General features: G+C 33.4%; 1 pseudogene; it reads left to right on the top strand.

Moving 5' to 3' along the window:
• Positions 1 to 2,703: 2,703 nt before the first annotated feature.
• On the top strand, positions 2,704 to 3,531 carry LOC149181567 (serine carboxypeptidase-like 31 pseudogene; annotated as a pseudogene).
• The last annotated feature ends 16,819 nt before the right edge of the window (positions 3,532 to 20,350 follow it).

Here is a 20,350-nt window from a genome sequence, read left to right as displayed (position 1 = left end):
CTTGGCACCTACACATGTCACAAAAACAACCCACTTTCCATATATAAAGTAAAATATATTATTTTCTAATGTTTAATCAAGAATTTCTCTCAAAAATTCTTAAAAATAAATAATATTTGGAAAATATAAATGAGACCCATTAATGGTGAATAATAGGGAAAATGGAGTGACAAGGTGGTGAATAGTGAGTGATATAATGGAAGCATAGGTGAAAAATGTATGGTAATGAGTGGTATTTGCATGACATTTTGAAACCCCAACATACTCCCCAATTGAAGCTCTCGCATGTCCTCACGAAAGCTACTACAATGACTTATTTGATTTATTTATTAGATGAGCTTCCTTTTATTAGATTTTTGGTTCTTGTGTAACAAACATCTTTCAATCATGGACTTCCTTTTAACTTTCCACATCTTTGGATAACTTTTATTTGTTTGCAAAGAATTTGCATCTTTTAATGATTGGTTCTTGTGTTGCAATCATTATTTACTTTGTTGAGATCAATCATTTCAAGAAGTCATTTAATATGCTCATCATTTTGTAGTAGTTTTATTGTGGGAAAACTATGTGGGTTAAGATGTAATATGAATGAGGAAAAAAAATGAAGTGTGAAATTCCCCCCTCCCCAACTGATGGTTTTTGGCAATTTTTAATGAGAAAGGGAATAGTGAAATAGTGGAATATTTTCCAAATATCATCATTTTAGCATCTAAAAATAATTTCAAGATTAAATGTTAGAAAAGATCATACCTTACTTACCTACAAAATTGGATGAATCATGCATGTTCGACTGCTACAATTCTGATCTGAAGCTTCTTCTGCAAGTTGTGGATGAAAGATGGATCTATATTGTCGTATCTGCTACTGGATAGTCTGATGAATCTGATGAGTCTGTTGAATATGGCTGAAAATCTATAAGGCTTGGAAGGTATACAAAATATATAAGTTACATTTTCCTCCCCCCAACCTTATTTATTGACTTGTCCTCAAGTCATGCCAAACTGAAAAACAAATAAAGGAAATCTCCTTCATCTACTACAAATTATGGGTCTTCAAGTATTCAACGGTCGATGGCACAAATCTTACTATGTGATTAAATGTGCTGGTTTCAAACATAGTAAGAATTTATTGACTTAGTGGCCATTAATGGATGCCACTAGCCTACATGAGAGCTCCCACCATTGATTCCAATGGGAGTCAAGATGCCTAACACATCTTTGTAGGTACGAATAAGTTTGTCGTAGTCGAGTCACCTACAAGATCCAACGAACAAGGTATATTAATGTACTCCCATTGTTCATTGGCAAGAGTACTTGCCATTAAGGCATGCAAGCCTCTAGGTGTTTTTACAACCATAACTAGACTATAGGACTTTGACTCAATTGTATCCATAGAAGCAGGATTTTATTTGCGGAAATGAAGGGGAATGGTAATGACATGGAAAATGACAATAAGCTTGTAAGGAATGGATGTAAGGAAATGCATGGTGTATGAATAAATACTCTTGCTGTGAAAAATGGACATGGAAATGATATGCTTTATGGATTGACAATTCGTGGAAAAATCTTTTGCAAAAAGGGAGGCACAAGGTAGTGGTTGTGCACATGGATTTGTCTTTATAATTTTTCATGAATTTAGTCATTTGAAGACTAATTGTGTGCACAATGTAATATCCTTAATGAATACTTGATTATCCTGTAACCTGTAAAAAAACTTGGTACAAAGAAAACATAAGTGTGCTCTAGAAGAAATGGCCAGTTCCTTCATGATTCTTACGCAAAAATTTCATACCAAATAAAACATATTAAGGACAATCAAATTGTTGAAATTGACTCAATCATGATTTTAATATCATTCCATGCTTAAAAATAACCATGAAAAGTAATACTCCCTGTTTGTGTCAGATGAAATATGCTTGGCAAAAAGATTGGCATTAGAAAGATTTGTTTTCTTCTGCATATTAGTATGTCATATAAAAGCATTCAACAAAAATATGTTATGAGTTTAATGCCAACTTGAAGCTATCGAAACAAGATAATCATTATCTATAGAATTCTCCAAATAAATCGTTCCTCAAAATTTGTTTCCAATTGTTCCATTATTTATTTTCAAACCTGCATGAATTTGTGGAAAAATTTTATTTTTTATTTATTTTTTAAACAAAAAAATGAAATTCCTATTTTTTTATTTTTAAAATTAAAGAAAAAAAACAATTTTTTTTTTTTATTTGTTATTTATTTTGAGTTATTTTTTTTTTTTTTTTAAGAAAGAAATCAACAAAAACAAATTCTATTAAAAACTAATAAAGAAAATTTCTAAAAATAAACTAACACTAAAATGGATTTTCTTCTAATATCCCTAAAAAACACACAAAATCCTCTAGAACCAATGAAAACTCTCGCTTTTTGTCTAGAAAATCAAGAGAAGATAATGCAAATGCCAAATCTCTCCAAGACAAGTCAAATCCAATTTTTTTACCACTAAATTGAATATAGAGGAGGCAATTTAGTGAGGCGGAGTTGTGACTAGAGCTCTGCGTATTCATTGGTGACACATGTGTTTGATGACATTATAATTACAGGTATCTCCTTCAAACCCTTGATTTCCTTCAGTCTCTTGAAGAGATCGTAGCCTGTTAGTTCTACCATGCAATAATCTGAACTACAGGAGGATTTTGAAGCTGATTGATACAGACTTGTGAAAATGGCCTGTAGAAAATTTTGTTGGATAATTCTAGGGTTTGTTCTAAGCTGTTTGTGTGCCAATCAAGGCGAAGCCATCTCAAATCTGACAGTTAATCAAGCAAGCGAATTGGATAAGGTGACCCAACTACCTGGGCAGCCGAAAGTTGGATTCAACCATTATGTTGGCCATGTGATTGTGGATGAAAAGGGTGGAAGGGTTCTCTTTTATTGGTTCTATGAAGCTTCTTCTCAAAAGGAGAACAAGCCACTGGTCCTATGGCTCAATGGGGATCCTGGATGTTCTTATGTTGGATATGGAGCAACACAGGAAATAGGACCTTTCCTTGTGGACCCTCCCGGTGCTACGCTTTCCTTCAATGAATATGCATGGAACAATGAGGCCAACTCATTGATTCCGGAATCACCTATTGGAGTAGGGTTTTCTTATTCTAACACATCATCAGTTTACAACATACTTGGCAACAACCTTACTACTTCGGACACATTTTCTTTTCTGCAAAATTGGTTTACAAGGTTTCTCGAATACAAACAACACGATTTTTACATAGCGGGAGAGAGCTATGGAGGGAATTACGTACCACAACCTGTAGAGGTCATTTATGATTTCAACAACAAATCTCTTGCTCAGAAAAACCATATCAACCTTAAAGGTTTCATGGTGGACAACCGAGAGATGCATACCGACTATGATTGGAAAGGTAGCATGGACTACGCATGGAGTCATGGAATTATAACCGAGGAGACTTACAAAGTCATCTTATCCAACTACGATTTCTTTGCTAACAATACATGGGACAAAAAAAATGTTAGTTTTCAATTTTTTTAAAATAATAATATATATATGATATACATATTATTATGTGGGAATTTTATTTTTATTATTATTATTATTATTTTTAAACTAAAATTTAAAATTAAAAACTAAATTTTATCTAAATTTTTTTAAGATGATTTTTCGCTCATGCAGATCAATTTTCCAGCAAAAGTATTTTTATTGGAATAAACTAATAGATTTTCTGATCTTCCTGATCGGAGGAAGCACAGGAAGAGAGCATACCAATGTCTTGATTTATTTTTATTTATGCAGGTTAGCATGGATGGATAAAACACTATTAAGATCTGCAACAAAACCTTGCATTATCTACACTCTTCAATGTCACGGGGGCGTTTAGACTCTCGGAAGACAAGGCTTTCCGATAATAAAGCTCTTGGATCACCCGTGATACAGAAATAAGACATAGAGATGCAAAGATGTGCCACTGAATTTATTCATGATGATTTATTTTTTGAAAACAAGACTAAAAATTTCTAATGATAATGATTTCTAATGACTTCTAATGAGATCTCATTTTTATTTTTCTAATCTATTCTACATTAATTTAAAAGATGTTTTATTTTCTAAGTAAAAGAATGCTTACAATGAAGCCATCTAAGGACTAAAAATTCGAACATGCTCACATCAAGATTTAAAAATTTTACATTATGTTTTGCAAGTATGTGAGAATCCTGTCTTAGAGTTGGCTCAAGGTTATTGTCCTTGCTCTCCAAGAAGTACCTGTTCAACATTGTCAAATTCATCATCCGTATATGGATTAGTGAGAAATGGGGGGATTTAAAATAAAAACTGAATTTAAATTAACTATGTACAAAAACGAAAAAAATTCTCCAAACCTTGAACTCCTTTATGAACCTGTTGTCACCAAGTGCACAAATTAGCCTATTAAAAACAAATGCATAAAATAATTACTAAATCCTTCTAGTTTCACTTCCCCGACAATGGCGCAAAAATGTTTGGTTCCAATTGATGGTGTCAATTAGAGCTTAATTTAATGTCAATCCAGGAAGGTAAACTTAGAATTTCTTATCTAAAATATATAGATCTAGAAATATTCCTAATTTGTCCAAGATCTTAAAGTCCCCTTACAAGAACATATTCATTAAGATCTCTTTCAATAACTAATCAAACCTAGATCTAACAATTCTTTGAGATCTATGATTCTCTTACAAGAACATATTCTACAAGATCTCTTCCAAAAATTAGATAATCTAATAAGAACTTAAAAGCTGAAATGAAGTAAACCTAGATCTAATCATTGTATGAGATCTTATGGTTCTTTTACAAAACACTTTCAAATAAGATCCTTCCAATATTAGAACATTTAATAGAATTTGAAAGCTAAAATCAAACAAAAAAAACATAAAACAAATTATACCTAAAATAAGCAAATAAGCATGCAAGTGAGGCCATGGGGGCCCTCCATAACTCCACAAGCACGCTACTTCAATGGAGACTCAAATGTAGAAGAAAAATTGAAGTATGATACTTTATTCCAAAATCTCCATTAGAAACCAAGTCTAGGATTAAAACTATAAGCTTCTAAGATTACATACTCCAAAATTCTAAGATTACAAAAACTTCAAGATTACAAAACTTAAACATTCTAAGATTACAAATGGAGGATATTGTACTCCTATTTATACAATGGGATGAGTAAAAAAGTCATAATGATCATCCACTAATCTATCATTTAGTTCCATAAATCTCTCAACCATCTAAGCACATAACCCCCTTTTGTCCTTGATCTTCTCCATGAGATCATAATCTTCTCCATGAGGTTTATCTCTTCAAATTCGAATTTGATCCTTCAAGGCCACCTAAAGGTGTCTTGGAAGCTTCCTTGGCACCTACACATGTCACAAAAACAACCCACTTTCCATATATAAAGTAAAATATATTATTTTCTAATGTTTAATCAAGAATTTCTCTCAAAAATTCTTAAAAATAAATTATATTTGGAAAATATAAATGAGACCCATTAATGGTGAATAATAGGGAAAATGGAGTGACAAGGTGGTGAATATTGAGTGATATAATGGAAGCATAGGTGAAAAATGTATTGTAATGAGTGGTATTTGCATGACATTTTGAAACCCCAACATACTCCCCAACTGGAGCTCTTGCATGTCCTCATGAAAGCTACTACACTGACTTATTTGATTTATTTATTAGATGAGCTTCCTTTTACAAGATGTTTGGTTCTTGTGTAACAAACATCTTTCAATCATGGAATTCCTTTTAACTTTGCACATCTTTGGATAACTTTTATTTGTTTGCAAAGCATTTGCATCTTTTAATGATTGGTTCTTGTGTTACAATCATTATTTAATTTGTTGAGATCAATCATTTCAAGAAGTCATTTAATATGCTCATCATTTTGTAGTAGTTTTATTGTGGAAAAACTATGTGGGTTAAGATGTAATATGAATGAGGAAGAAAAATGAAGTGTGAAATTGCCCCCTCCCCAACTGATGGTTTTTGGCAATTTTTAATGAGAAAGGGAATAGTGAAATAGTGGAATATTTTCCAAATATCATCATTTTAGCATCTAAAAATAATTTCAAGATTAAAGGTTAGAAAACATCATACCTTACTTACCTACAAAAGTGGATGAATCGTGCATGTTCAGCTGCTACAATTCTGATCTGAAGCTTCTTCTGCAGGTTGTGGGTGAAAGATGGATCTATATTGTCGTATCTGCTACTGGATAGTCCGATGAATCTGATGAGTCTACTAAATATGGCTGAAAATCTATAAGGCTTGGAACCTTATCATGTTGTGAGAAACTTATAATTTCTCATTGTTATTCCCAAACTTGTCAGGCATACCAAAATTTGATTATTTGGTATTGTTACTTACTAATACTTGTTAAAATCATTGTGGATTTTTACTCCTTGTATAGTTCTTGCCCATAGCCTTTTGAATCTTTGCAAATTTTGAAGCATATGTAAAGTAGTCATTGACATCCTTTTAAATCATTGTGGATTTTTGTAATATCTATGGTGTATCATACTTGTAGATAGTCGTTTAAGCTATTGATGAGTTTTAAGGTTTTGAGTAGTATTTGAATTTTAAGCACTGTCTATACAAAGTGTTTTCTTTCTGTTGTAAAATGCAATTGCACTTGGGCTCTAACTAGGTGTGTTATTTGGTTGTTGTGACAGTGTAAGGAGGGTATTCCTCCACATGTGCATCGACTAATATTTATTGGAAAGCAACTAGAAGATGGGCTCACTCTCGCAGATTATAATATGGAAAACCACTCAACCCTTCAATTTCTTTTGCGGTTAAGGGGAAGCGTTTCCATCAAGGTCAAAAACCTTACACGGAAGGAGGTCGAGATAGATATTTAACCCAACGATACAATTTGACCAAATTAAGCAGCGAGTTGAGGAAAAGGAAGAAATACCACTTATACAACAAAGGTATGCAATACTCCTAGATCCATGTGCAAGTATATTTGTGTGCCTTTTATAATATTATTTAGTGCTTTTATAGTATGATTTCATCTATTTGGGTGTCTTCTATAATATAATTTAGTTATTTTATAGGATGATTTGATTGTGCAAGTGACTCTATATTATTGTAAGTTAAGCATATGTGTGTTCTTAGAGTCTAGACCACAGAGTTCAATTCAATGCTGCAGCACTGAGTTTTTTAGGCTCTAACCACATTTGCATTATCACCAACTTTTAGGATTTTTTTCAAATTTTTGTATTTATTTTGGTTTTTAAGTAGCTTCTAGGTTTTTCTTCAAAATTATGTATTTATTTGGGTTTTTAAGTGGCTGGTATGTTTCATGATTCTATAATGTAAAGAATATCTTTCAATTTTATCTGTTAAGCCATTAGGGAGGAAATACTTATGCAATAGGTGCAATTTTTGGTCCTTTTTTTGGGAAGGTCATTAGTGTTTCATGTTTCTGTTCGCATATTTTTCTCTCTAACACTTGATCCTTCTAGTTCTCTTGGGAGGTTTGATAACAACTTGTGTTGTAAGTTGTATCTGCTTTTAGTAGTCTACATAGTAGATTGAATTCTAAGCTGAGAATCTTTTTTGAATTTGAAATTTGCTAGTCAACATGATTATAGTATATATGTTGTGAGATTATAAAACTAAAAAAATTGTTTACCTGTAAAGTCATTTATAATAGATGTAATTTTGCATTTTTTATTAAATTCAAAAGAGATACTTTGGGCACGATAAAATATTGAAATGTTGAATAATTTACATAAATACATTTCTTATCTGTATTGAAGCATTGATTTTTTTTAATAGTAAATTTTTTTGTTTTGATGCCCATTGCGGGCTCATCTATGTAGGATGACAAATGAATGATGAAAAGATATCCAATGAGTACAACATTTGGGGTGGTTCTCTTCTTTATCTGGTGTTAGATATGGGTGGGGGTCGTCAGTGAGAGGGATAAGAAATATTTTTTCCCACTCAAAATTTAATTCTAAATCAGTTTTGACTAAGCGATGAAGATTATGGATGAAATGAGTTACTTGGAATTGTCAATTTTCCTAAGGTTTCTAAGGTCTTGTTCTCCTTAAAGTTATCCAATTTGTCTAGCTGGGGGTTGTTAGTGAGATGGATAAGAAATATTTTTTGCCACTCAATATTCAATTCTAAATCAGTTTTAACTAAGTGATGAAGATTATGGATGGATCGAGTTACCTAGAATCGTCCATTTTCCTAAGGTTTCAATGTATTATTCTCCTTAAAATTAACCAATTCAATGGAATTGTTTTTAGTTACATTTTGTGTTTATTTTCTTTGTTCTACATATCATTCCTAAACACTTCTAAACATATAGCTGATATTAATTCCTAAACACTTATGAAGATATAGATGATATTAAGTGATTATTGGTTGGAATTAAGATGCTAGGTTGGAATACTCGTGTGGTGAGAGGATTATGTGATATCTCACTTTTTTTAATGAGGATTATATGCCCAGAAAGTACAAACATACAATGGATTATGTGATATGATATTTGGTTTAAATTGTTTTTTAGTTTTCTTCTTTTGTGGTGAGAGGATTATGTTATAGCTCATTTTTTTAATGGAGATTAAATTCTCGGAAAATACAAGCATAGAATGGAATATTTGGTAAGAAAGATATGTTTCTTTTGTGGTGAGAGGATTATGTTGTATCTTATTTTTTAATGGAGATTAAATGCTGGGAAAATACAAACATAGAATGGAATATGTGATATGCAAAATATGTTGCTTTTGTGGTGAGAGGATTATGTCATATCTCATTTTCTTAATGGAGATTAGATGTTAGGAAAATGCAAGCACAAAATGGAATATGTGATATGAAAGATATGTTGCTTTTGTGGTGAGAGTATTATGTTATATCTCATTATTTTTAATGGAGATTAAATGGTGGGAAAATACAAACATAGAATGGAATATGTGGTATGCAAGATATGAGATTAAGAATCTTGTAGTGTTATTTCTTTGGGATATATGAATTGTGGCTGGGTGGAAGCTAGGTGGGTAGAATATTTATTAAAAGTTATAAACAATGATGGACATGGGAGAATCTCACCCAACCAACATCTATGGCACCATCACACTTCCTTGTAACTATCTAAAGTGCTGGTGTGATATTTTTTTGGATAATCTTGCAGGATTGAGATCTCTGCAATAAACTTTCCTCTGCTTGCGGGAAAGATTGGGATCTCTGCCATATTTTCATAGTATTGTTGTATTCTGCTACTAAAATATATTTTTGGTTATCAGATGTACTCATATAGATCTTTTTAGTTTCCAGTTTATTATTGTTTGTGTAGGATTTTCATTCTCATGTATGTTGTGTTAAGGGTGTGCAATTGGCTGGAAATATCAGTTCATATATTAATAATTAAATTAGTTACCCATCTAAAAGTGGTGAACATTTTGGTACCCATTCCTTAGTGATCAGTTTTTTACTTATTAGTTGTACACATGTTTCTAGATTGTTTCCATTTTTTTAAATTATTATAATGTTTAAGTGTATGTAACTCACTTGAAAGATCAGCTCATAGATTAAAATTCCATCACAAGATCAAATCATGTTGCCCATTAGTTTGTTATATCGAGATGGCCATATGTTGTTTCAAAAAAACATTGATGGTAGATACCTCATAAATAGCCCTACTTTGTTGTACAATATCTGCAATCCATGACACAACATCACAACCACATTAATTAGTTGTACAGTAGTAAGATTCCCGCATACTTCATCATATTCAAAGGAAATTCACCATGACATCTCTACATGGTCACTACATATCGACAAATTCTCTAGAATTTCATTAAGGTAATTTGTTGAATTTGTGGTGTAGATCTTTTCATTATTGCAGGTCTCTTCTAATAAAAAGTGAAAATTGATCTTATTCTTGGAGTGCATTTTACCATAACTAAATTTTCCGGAGGTCCAATCTCTTATAATGTAAGGTATAGAAAATTGGTATAGAAAACTAGTTTGTAAATCAAAATCAAATTATCAATTGTGCAAAATGAACCCATAAACAAATGAGAAGAGGGATGAAGTGGTCACCAAATATGAAGAAAACAAACTTAGAAATGCTTAAAGTCCTAAGTTACTTCAACTCACAACCAATATTTCAAACCTCATTGACACCCTAGTAAATTTTACCATACTTACCTTGCTCTTCCCTCCACCACAAAATTGTCCTTCAATTTCTATAATTATATTTATAATTTTACCACACTTACCATTCTAGTTGCTCCACCACAAGATTGTACTCCAATTTGTATAATTTTATTTATAATTTTACCACACTTATCATGCTGCCTACACCACCACAAAAATTGAATTTGATTTGAATGTTACCATTTGGCTAAATATTGTGTTGTGTGCAGTACATAAAATGAGATTAAAAGAATTAACAGTGCATTACATAAAATTAGATTAAAAAAAAATTCAATGTATTAATGCAATTTAATTGGTAAATGTGATGGAAAGACCAATTGAGTGGGTAATGGAAACATAATTGACTAACTTAGATTAATGGCAAGAAACTAGATGATAGAAAAACATAGTTATTTGGAAAATTTATCCAATTTTAAAGAAAAATGATTTGGAAAATACATTAATATAAGAAATGATAGCATTGTCCATTTCAATGTTAATCTAAAACCAATTAGTTGAAGGTTATGTTTGTAAAAAAATACGCGAATCAAATTTATTAAGAAACTTGACACCTGTGGAACACCACGTGTAAGACTAACAATTCCTTTGCACACCTCAGTCTAACAATTCATCAAATGAGAAATATATTCATGAAACACACATTTAGGGAAGTTAAAACAACACGGAAGAAAAAATGAACAAACTCCTTAAGGTTTTGTTTGAACGGTCACTCCATTACTACGTTTCTTCATTAATCTTTGGAGAAATGGATTCATGGATATGGTTAACACTTCGCTAAACAAATCAAACTTGATTCTATCAAGAGTTTTGGTAAAAATATCACGAGCATTGTCACAACTATTACAATACTCAATATGGATTTCTCTTCACTCAACTTTCTCCGTTAAAAAACAAAATTGTGTATGGATATGCTTTGCATTCTTATGAAATACTCGATTATTTTCAAGTTTGATGGAGCTCTAGTTGTCCCATTTGATCACTGCGGAAACCTTCTGTTCTTATCCAACATCAAGGAGAAGTCTCCTCAACCAAACACCTTCACATCTTGTTGCACACATGGCTTGATATTTAGCTTCGACAAAAGACATGGATATGGTGTTCTCATTTTTTGTGGTCCATGTAATGACCCGAGAGACAATGCTAAATACCAAAATCTAAGGTTCCCTCCAGATACCTTAAAACACCTTTTTCCGCAACCCAATGACTCTCAATGGGCTTTCACGTAAATTGGCTCAATGCACTCATTGCATAAGCCAAATGAGGCCTACATGTAGTCAAGTAGATTAGACTCCTAATGAGTTGTCTATACAAAGTTGCATCTGCCTCCTTAGATCCATCTTCATTCTGAAGTTTTAAATTTTGCTTTAAAGGTATTACTGTAGCTTTGCACTGATCCATTCTAAACTTTTCCACTAAGTTCCTCACATACTTACTCTGTGACATAAAAGTTTGTCAAGAATCACTTAGGACTTCCACACCCAAACAATAATGTAGCTCTCCACGGGGTTCCATCTCAAATACTTGTGACATCTCCGCCTTGAGTTCTTTAATGAGATTATAAACATTCCTTGTAATGATTAGATCATCTACATATAAAGAAATTAAAACAATACTTCCCTCTTTATCAAACACGGTATAAAGATTAGGGTAATTTTTTCTCCTTTTACAACCATTATGTAGGAAAAATGAATAAATTTTGTCATACCATGAATTCGGTTCCTGTTCTAGTCCATACAACGCTTTCTTTAACATGCAGTCAAAATGCTCTTCACCCTGTTTGACAAACTCCTCAAGTTTCACTAAGTAGACTTCTTCTTTTAAGTCCCCATATAAAAATGCAAATTTAACATCTAGCTCGTGAATCATCCAATGGTGTTTGGTAGCTAAAGCAATTATCATTCTGATTGTGTTTAATTTAGCTACAGGGGAAAATGTTTCATCATAATCTATGCCTTCTTGCTACGAATACTCCTTTGCAACAAGCATAGCTTTATACTTATCTATGCTCCCATATACTTCAAATTTAGTCTTATATAGCCATTTGCATTAAATGGGTCATTTGCCTTTAGGTAATTTAACTAAATCACAAGTTCTTGTTTTGATGATTGATTCATATTCCTCTTCTCTAGCAGCCCTCCATTCACTATATTTACTTATTTTTTTATAAATTGAGGGTTAAAAAGCATTCATCATACTAGTTATCAAAGCATTTTTCCTATATCTTACTAGAAACTAAACCTTCTTACCTCAACCTCTCAGTGGTAGGGTAGCTTCAAGCCTCGTCTCATCATCATTTTCTAGACTTGTCTTGATAACTACATCATCTTCTTTCCCTTCCTACTACTACTGCTGCTCATTATTGTCACCTGATTCATCACTTCCTTCTTCCATCAACAAGGGCACGTGTCATTGTTCATTAGCACTCTCATGGCTTCGATCACTAACCTGCTCATGAAACACTACATCTCTACTCACAAAAGCTTTATGAGTAGAGGCATTAAACAATTTCTAAGCGTTAAATTATGTACAATACCCAACAAAAATGCATTTGATGGTCTTTGAATTGAGTTTCTTTTTATCTTCCTTTGGGACCTGGGTAAAGGCTTTGCTACCAAAAACTCTCAAATGCTTAACTGTGGGCCTATAACCAAAAAAAGCTTCAAAAGGAGTTTTGAAATATAAACTTCTTGTTGGACTCCTATTCTTTAGATATACTAGAGTATTAATCGTTTTAGCCCAAAACCCATTAGAAAGATCCTTACATTTCAACATACTATGAGCACACTCCATAAGGATTTTGTTCTTCCTCTCTGCAACCCCTTTCTATTGAGAAGTGTGGGGTACTGTAAACTGTTCATGTATCCCATTATCTTTGCAGTATTTGAGGACACAAGCTTTCTTGTACTCTCCCCCTTGATCCGAGCATAGGATCCTAATGCTTTTACTTGTGCGCTTTTCAACCAAACTTCTGAACTCCTTGAAGTATTCAATAGTTTGGCTCTTCTTACTCAGGAAATACACTAAAGTAAATCTAGTACATTCATTAATAAATAGTAAAAAATAGCATGCACCGCCTAACAATCTTGTCTGCATAGGCCCGCATAAATCTCTGTGTACCATCTTGAGTATATCTCTCCTCCTTCTATCAGCATTCATAGGAAATTCATCTCTGTGCAACTTTTCTAGTGAACATGCATCACAATCAATATGAGAGGGATTTAAAATAGGAATACCTTCAACCATACCTCTTTTCTCTAACAACAGCAGATCATTGAAGTTAATATGGACATCATTGTACCATACTTACTTTGTGTGGTCAAATAAAGCCGTTTATTGGGTTGAAGGTTTGAACCTATCAATTCCACCTACATAGCCCTCATCCCCAAGGTGGACTTGCCGATATCTTTCAATCATTTAAGACCTATATCCCATTGTAATCTCCTTTATAAAATTATTGCGAATATTATTGTAAACCACATTAAACCGATCTTGTCGGGCCACATCTCTCCAGAACAGTTTTCCTTTCTACAAAACCAACAAATCCATGAGGCCATAGGCACGACACAAGAGGCCCTTCACTCCATCAAACTGAAGAAACTCAAATTGGTGTTGCTAAAAATTAACCTCTCAAAGGACTTTGACATGGTGAGCTGGTTATACCTAAGGATGATATTTACCCATATCGGGTTCCCACTATTCTATATCAGATGGATTATGTGTTGCATCACCTCCGTATCGTTCGCAATCTTAATCAATGAATAAACCTCCCACTCTTTCTGGGTGGAGTGTAGAATTAAGCAAGGGTGCCCACTATCCCTCTGCTATTTCTCTTGGTCATGGAAGGCATAACATGGTTGATTGCGTCAAAGAAATGAGCAATGCAACTCATGGGTCTCAAGATGACGAATCAATGCACACTATCTCGTCTGGTCTTTCTTGATGACATTCACATTTTCCTAGATGGGGGAATACAGGACAACATCACACTCTCTGAAGTGCTTAAACTATTTAGTGTTGCAACAAATATGGAAATAAATGGGGCCAAATCTACTATATCATTCTCTGTGTGTACTCAACAGGAAACCCACATTACAATACAAAATTTCTCGTTTCAAAACGTGTCATTGGATGAAGGTTTGAAGTACTTGGGATCTATGATAAAAGAATATGGATACAAAATTGCAGACATGACATGGTTGATTGCCAAGGTGGAAACAATATTAAACATTTGGAGTCGTCATATACTCTCGACAGTGAGTAGACTACTGCTCATTAAATCAGTTCTAGAAGCCACACCAGTCTTTTGGATGTCCCTCGCTTGGATCCCCCAAGGCATACTACAATGGATTCAACGAGTATGTTTTAATTTCTTATGGAAGGGCCACATGGAAGGAAAACCCTATGCATGGGTCAAATGGAGTAGAATTTCTACTCCCAAAAAATGGGGAGGTTGGGCCCGAAAAACCCTCTCTACATTTGTACAAGCACTTGCAGCAAAACTAGGTTGGTTGCTCTTGAAGAAAAAGAGCCTTTGGTTAGAGGTGGTTACCTACAAATACATCTTGGCAAGCTTTGTTTTAGATTGGTTAAGGCTACATACCTAGAATAGGAAGGGTATATCAGTGAGCTTGAGGGATGTAATAAATACCCTTCCTCCCATAAGAAGGGGTTCCACATGGAGGATCGGTAATGTGGGTTTGTCCGCAATGGAATCGATCCATTCATCGGCTCCAGAAACTCCTACCATATCCCACCTAACCTGATTACCTTCCTCAACCAAAACAGAGTGGTCAACATAGCACAACTCGGAGATCCTCACAATACAACTATATATTAGCAAGTGTGGTCATCTGGGGAGGCCTTGGATATACCAGCTCAATGTCACATGGAGTGGAGGACTTACATGCAAACATTAATTGACTCCCATGTGAGATTAAAGGATGAGGATGACGACAAGATCTCAGGATTTGCACAGAAAGTAAACTATACACCAAAGGATGGATATCCTATCATCCATGCTACCCACAAGCCCAAATCTCTGAAAAGCTGGTGGAGTAATATCTAGAAGATAAAAGGTCCACCACACATTTGCTTACTAATGTGGAACATCATTATGGATAAAACCCCGAATGGATCTAATCTTAGGAAATGATCGTATTTGGGGCCTACACGGTGTGTTTTATGTCAAGCAGAGGAGGAATCAAATCAACATCTCTTCCTCTCATGCCCCACTACTCAACAGGTATGGGCGTAGGTCTTACACACACTAAACTTACCTCTTACATGGACTGGCGTTGATATACCAACTGCCTGGAACACGTGGTGGGCAGCAGAAACTAACCCAAGAGTCCGAAACCTACCTTTAATATTATGCTCGTACATTTGGATGTCCTAGAACAACAATATCTTTCAGGGGAAAACATTGTCTCGACACAGATAATCCCCAAGATTTGTAATAGCTATTTGGAAATCCTGGTCAATGAACAAGTTGTCCGGACTTGGAACATTACTCCAAAAGTTATTGAGAAGGTGCACCATTCGGCCTATTTCAATGGAGCAGCACAAGAATACAGTTATGGTGGCAGAATTATCCTTCATTTGACTAAAACACACTATTTTCACATTTGTTTGGGGTTGGGGGATGGAACAAATAATTTCGTGGAGCTCCTTACAATCTGTCATCTCTTATATTTTTTTATTTACAAAAATTATAGACAATTACAAATTTATGGGGATTCCAAGATTTTTATTAACTCGTTCAACTGCATATCAACATGCCATGCATATACACTCAGCACCATATTAGATGATGTTTTATTTCTAAAAACACAATTTGATCTTGTTTCATGTACTCATATCTACAGGGAGCGCAATGAATCAGTGAACCGACTTTACAAATAGTCCACAGTTGACCATGATCACTTCTTATGCATATGCTTGTGGCATTTACAACATGTTATTTTCTCTGTTAATTAAAATTATGATATTTCTCCTGAGGAAATATATATATATATATATATATATATATATATATATATATATATATATATATATATATATATATATATATATATATATATATATATATATATATATATATATATATATATATATATATATATATATATTTTATTATTATTATTATTTTATTTATTAATTTTTTTCATCTATTTTTAAAATGTTTATTTTTATTTATTTAGTTAAAATATATTCTCCCTTGTTTGGTTACAATAAGATGCTTTATTTATTCGTTTTATATTATTATTTTTTAAGTCTACCGAGCTATTTAATAGAATAGGCCCTCCGATAACAAATAATATTATATAAATAATTATTAAATTCATTGAAATAGAATTTTCTAGATTTAGTTATTCCTAACACCTAGTTCTTAACTAAACTCTTAATATTTTAATATTTTAATATTATATAAATAATTATTAAATTCATTGAAATAGAATTTTCTAGATTTAGTTATTCATAAGAGCTAGTTCTTAACTAAACTCTTAATATTTTAACATATTATATACATAATTATTAAATTGATTAAAATACAATATTCTAGATTTAGTTATTCATAACACCTAATTTTTAACAAAATTTTAAATAATATTTTTCTTACCTTAATAGCTAATTTTTTAACGACTAACTCTGGCCAATGATGCATCCATGCTATTTATTTCAACAGATCAATTGATTTCCACCTTGTTCCGAGGATGAACCACATTAGTTGGTTAGAAATTTCGACCAAATCCTAATAATGTGATTAATCCAGAAGACATATTTCAACATTATGGATCACAAAGTCTTAGATCTAACATGTTTATTCTTGTTTGGTTTTCTTTGAAGAATTGCCATGGATTGGTAGTTTGGAGGGTTCAATACACCATTAGATTTCTAGCCTTGTTTCTTTTTGCATAAATATCTTTAGATAGTAAGAAAAATACTGAGACAAACAAAATTAGAATGTATCGGACATGAAATCTTGGTGAACATTGTATAAAAAATTGAGAACTTTGTTAGCTATACTATGAGAGATGATTTTATATGCTCGAAAATTCTATCTCAAAAAAGTGTCTCGTTGAAGATCATCATAACTCTCTTTTGATACATTAAAATTGAATTTTGTAAAATTTGGTCGAAATTTGAGAGAATCTAGTTTCGTGGGTACTGTTTTAGTTGCCAAATGTTGAAAGAGTGTCTTTTGGTAGTCCATAGAAGTTCGGTCTATTCCACGAGTCCATAAGGAGGTCATCTTTGGAGAATTGGTGTAACATTGACTTGAAGAATATAATCTCGATGTAACTAGTGTTGTTGGAAGCACGATACCATAGGATAAAATTTTGTATGTTGGAAGGCAAATATTATAGAGATATAATAATTCAAGATCAAGATCCAAAATCAAAGGGAAAATCTATGCATTTTTAAAATTTGCATCACTTTTGTTTGAAAGAATAATATGAAGCGTTTCAGACAACATAGTAAAAGAAAAATAAGGGTTGAGTGGTGATAAATATCAAACAAAAATATTCAATGGTGGAGCATGTTAGGGTCCTATAATAATAGGATTCATAATTTTGAATTGGCTATGGTTAGTCTTGTAATATTGTACATACTTTTTCTTCTTGCAAAATCTTTTCCATATTAAAAATTAAAAATATAAAGAGGGTATGTCCTAAAAGAATAATCAAAGGACAAAAAGAAAGGAGAAGGATAAAAGAAGTAAAAAATATGAACCCCAAAGATAAATAAAAATAGATCATGAAAGTGTGAAAATTTAAATGCCACTACTTTCTACTTTATTGTGCAAAATAAGATTGTGTGCATCTTGTAAGAAATGCCACAATCCATGATGGTCAAATAGTTTAATCTTGACTCATCCATGCTTTAAATTTCATGTTGATAGATAAAGAATAAAGATCTAGCCAAACTGTTATATCTTGGGAGATCAATAGTTAGGTAGAAAATAAAAATGAGCTCACGAGTTTAATGTGAGCCATTGCAAATTATAAGGCTAGAATTAGATTGTTTTTAAATCAAAATAAAATGAAATAAAGAGTGAGAAAGATCAAATGCACCGATTGAAATTTAGAGAAAATGTTAGCGTAAATAAAGGGTAGGTAGAAGAAATGTTGCAAATGGACGAGGTGGCTAAGTCAAAAACAAATTTATCATGCTTAATCATATGTTCGATGTGCATGAAGAATTGTGAGAAAGAAAGGATATTCACCACGCTTCTTTACTAATTTCCCCTCATTTCACTACACCCCACATACTTATTTTCTAATTTCCCCATTTTCCCCTTCATTACTTATAAATACCCTTTTCCCCTCATTCTGACCTTTACTCCTTGGTTTCACACACTCCCCTAGAAATTACGCTTAAAAAAATCAGCCCCCTCCCTAAAAACCCCTTTCCTAGTGTCAAACCCATTCCCCATTACAAATATTACTTTCCCCAATTATTAATTTCCTTATTCCCCTTAAAAACATACAAAACCATTTATCCTATGTTTTTTCTATGGTCTCGCGTTATCCAATTTCTGTCCCCCACTTTATATTTCCCTGATACTCTTTTTAAACCAATAACCCTTGGTGGAGTTAAAAAACCTCTGCCACATAACCCATGGTCACATATTTTGTTGTAGTGTATAATTCTTCCTCCTTTAGCTTAAACTCTATCTTCTTAGGTTCCTTTAATAGGACTTCATGTTTAATAAAATATTTCACCTCTCTAAAGACCACATATCGGTTGTACACAACCTTCCTTGTTTCTAAGTTCCAAACCTTATAACCTTTTAAATCATCCTTATACACAATGAAGATGCACATTTCAGATTTACTATCCAACTTTTTTATTTTCTCATTTGGAACATGTACATATTCATCATATCGAAATACCCTCAAATGTGAAAGAGAAGGTTTCTTACGAGTCAATACCTCTTGTGGAGAGTTATCCTCCAACGGTGATGATAGTGATATGAGGTAACATGTAGTCTCCACTCCCTCTCCCGAGAATTCTTGTCCTAACCCCGCACCACTAAGCATGCTTCTTGCCTTTTCCATCAACGTCTTGTTCATTCTTTCTGCAACTCCATTTTGATGAGGTGTGCATGGAGTAGACTTATGTGGTGCTATACCACACTTCTTACAAAACTCTTCAAATTCCTTCTTGTAAAAGTCTCCACCATTATCTACCCTCAGCACCTTTATATTTTTATCTCTCTAGTTTTCCATGAGTGTTACCGGGAAAAGTGTCTATTTAGAACTCCTCTATCACACTAAGGTGTGACAGTTGCCTTAAAAACAAACAGAGAAAACTACTTTTGTATTTCCTTTATGAATTAAAGATAGAGGGGGACAGAAAGAACCGACCTGTGTCTTGCGCTAATCCTTTGATCCAATCCCTCTCTTCTTTGACAGCTTCCAACTACCTCCTCCCTTACTTGCCCAGCTTCACCAAGTACCTGTAAGATCACAGAGGAAGAAAACTATACAAAGACATGGATCTATATTCATAAAGAGCTTAGGATCATATTTAAGCTAATCATACAAATGTAACAAGCATCAATGATACACAAGCATGTAGGAAAGACTCAAATAGTTTTTATTGATATACAAGAAGATCCACGAGGAGTTACAACCAATGATTCCTGACCCAGCATCAACCTCCCAGCAAAGAAGCCCCTCTTCACCTCCAACAAAGCATAAATCACCCAATACTCTGATACCTATCTCAAAACCAACAGCAATTCCTTACAATGTGCAAAATTCCAGCCTCTGGATCTCTGGGATGAGGGATCCATATATAGATGTATGCAAGGAAGATGAGTCAGCTTGTGATTTGATTAGTGTCTTCTCTCTGTCAATTCTTGCTTCCACTTGGAGACTGAAAGCCTCTTACTCATCCTTGGTCGAATTTAGTGAGGCAAGTGTCGTAGGAGAAGATTCTGGAAGCTTCCATTGTCTTTCCACCTCGCGGAATGACACTGTCGTTTGTCATTTCCCGCTCAATGCACCCTCATAGTGCATTTAGGTGCGTTGCAATGCACCTAGCTAGTGTGTTTAGGTGCTATGCAACGCACTTAGCCAATGTAGCAGCTGAAATGATCTTGTTTTGACTTATTCTGAGCAGCTTCTGG

The sequence above is a fragment of the Pinus tabuliformis genome, chromosome 3_2 (genome assembly GCF_031772625.1).
Source record: "Pinus tabuliformis cultivar Carrire ecotype Pingquan chromosome 3_2, CPIR1, whole genome shotgun sequence".
Lineage (NCBI taxonomy): Eukaryota > Viridiplantae > Streptophyta > Pinopsida > Pinales > Pinaceae > Pinus > Pinus tabuliformis.
The sequence above is the reverse complement of the archived record's forward strand: the minus strand, read 5'-3'. Positions and strand labels throughout refer to the sequence as shown.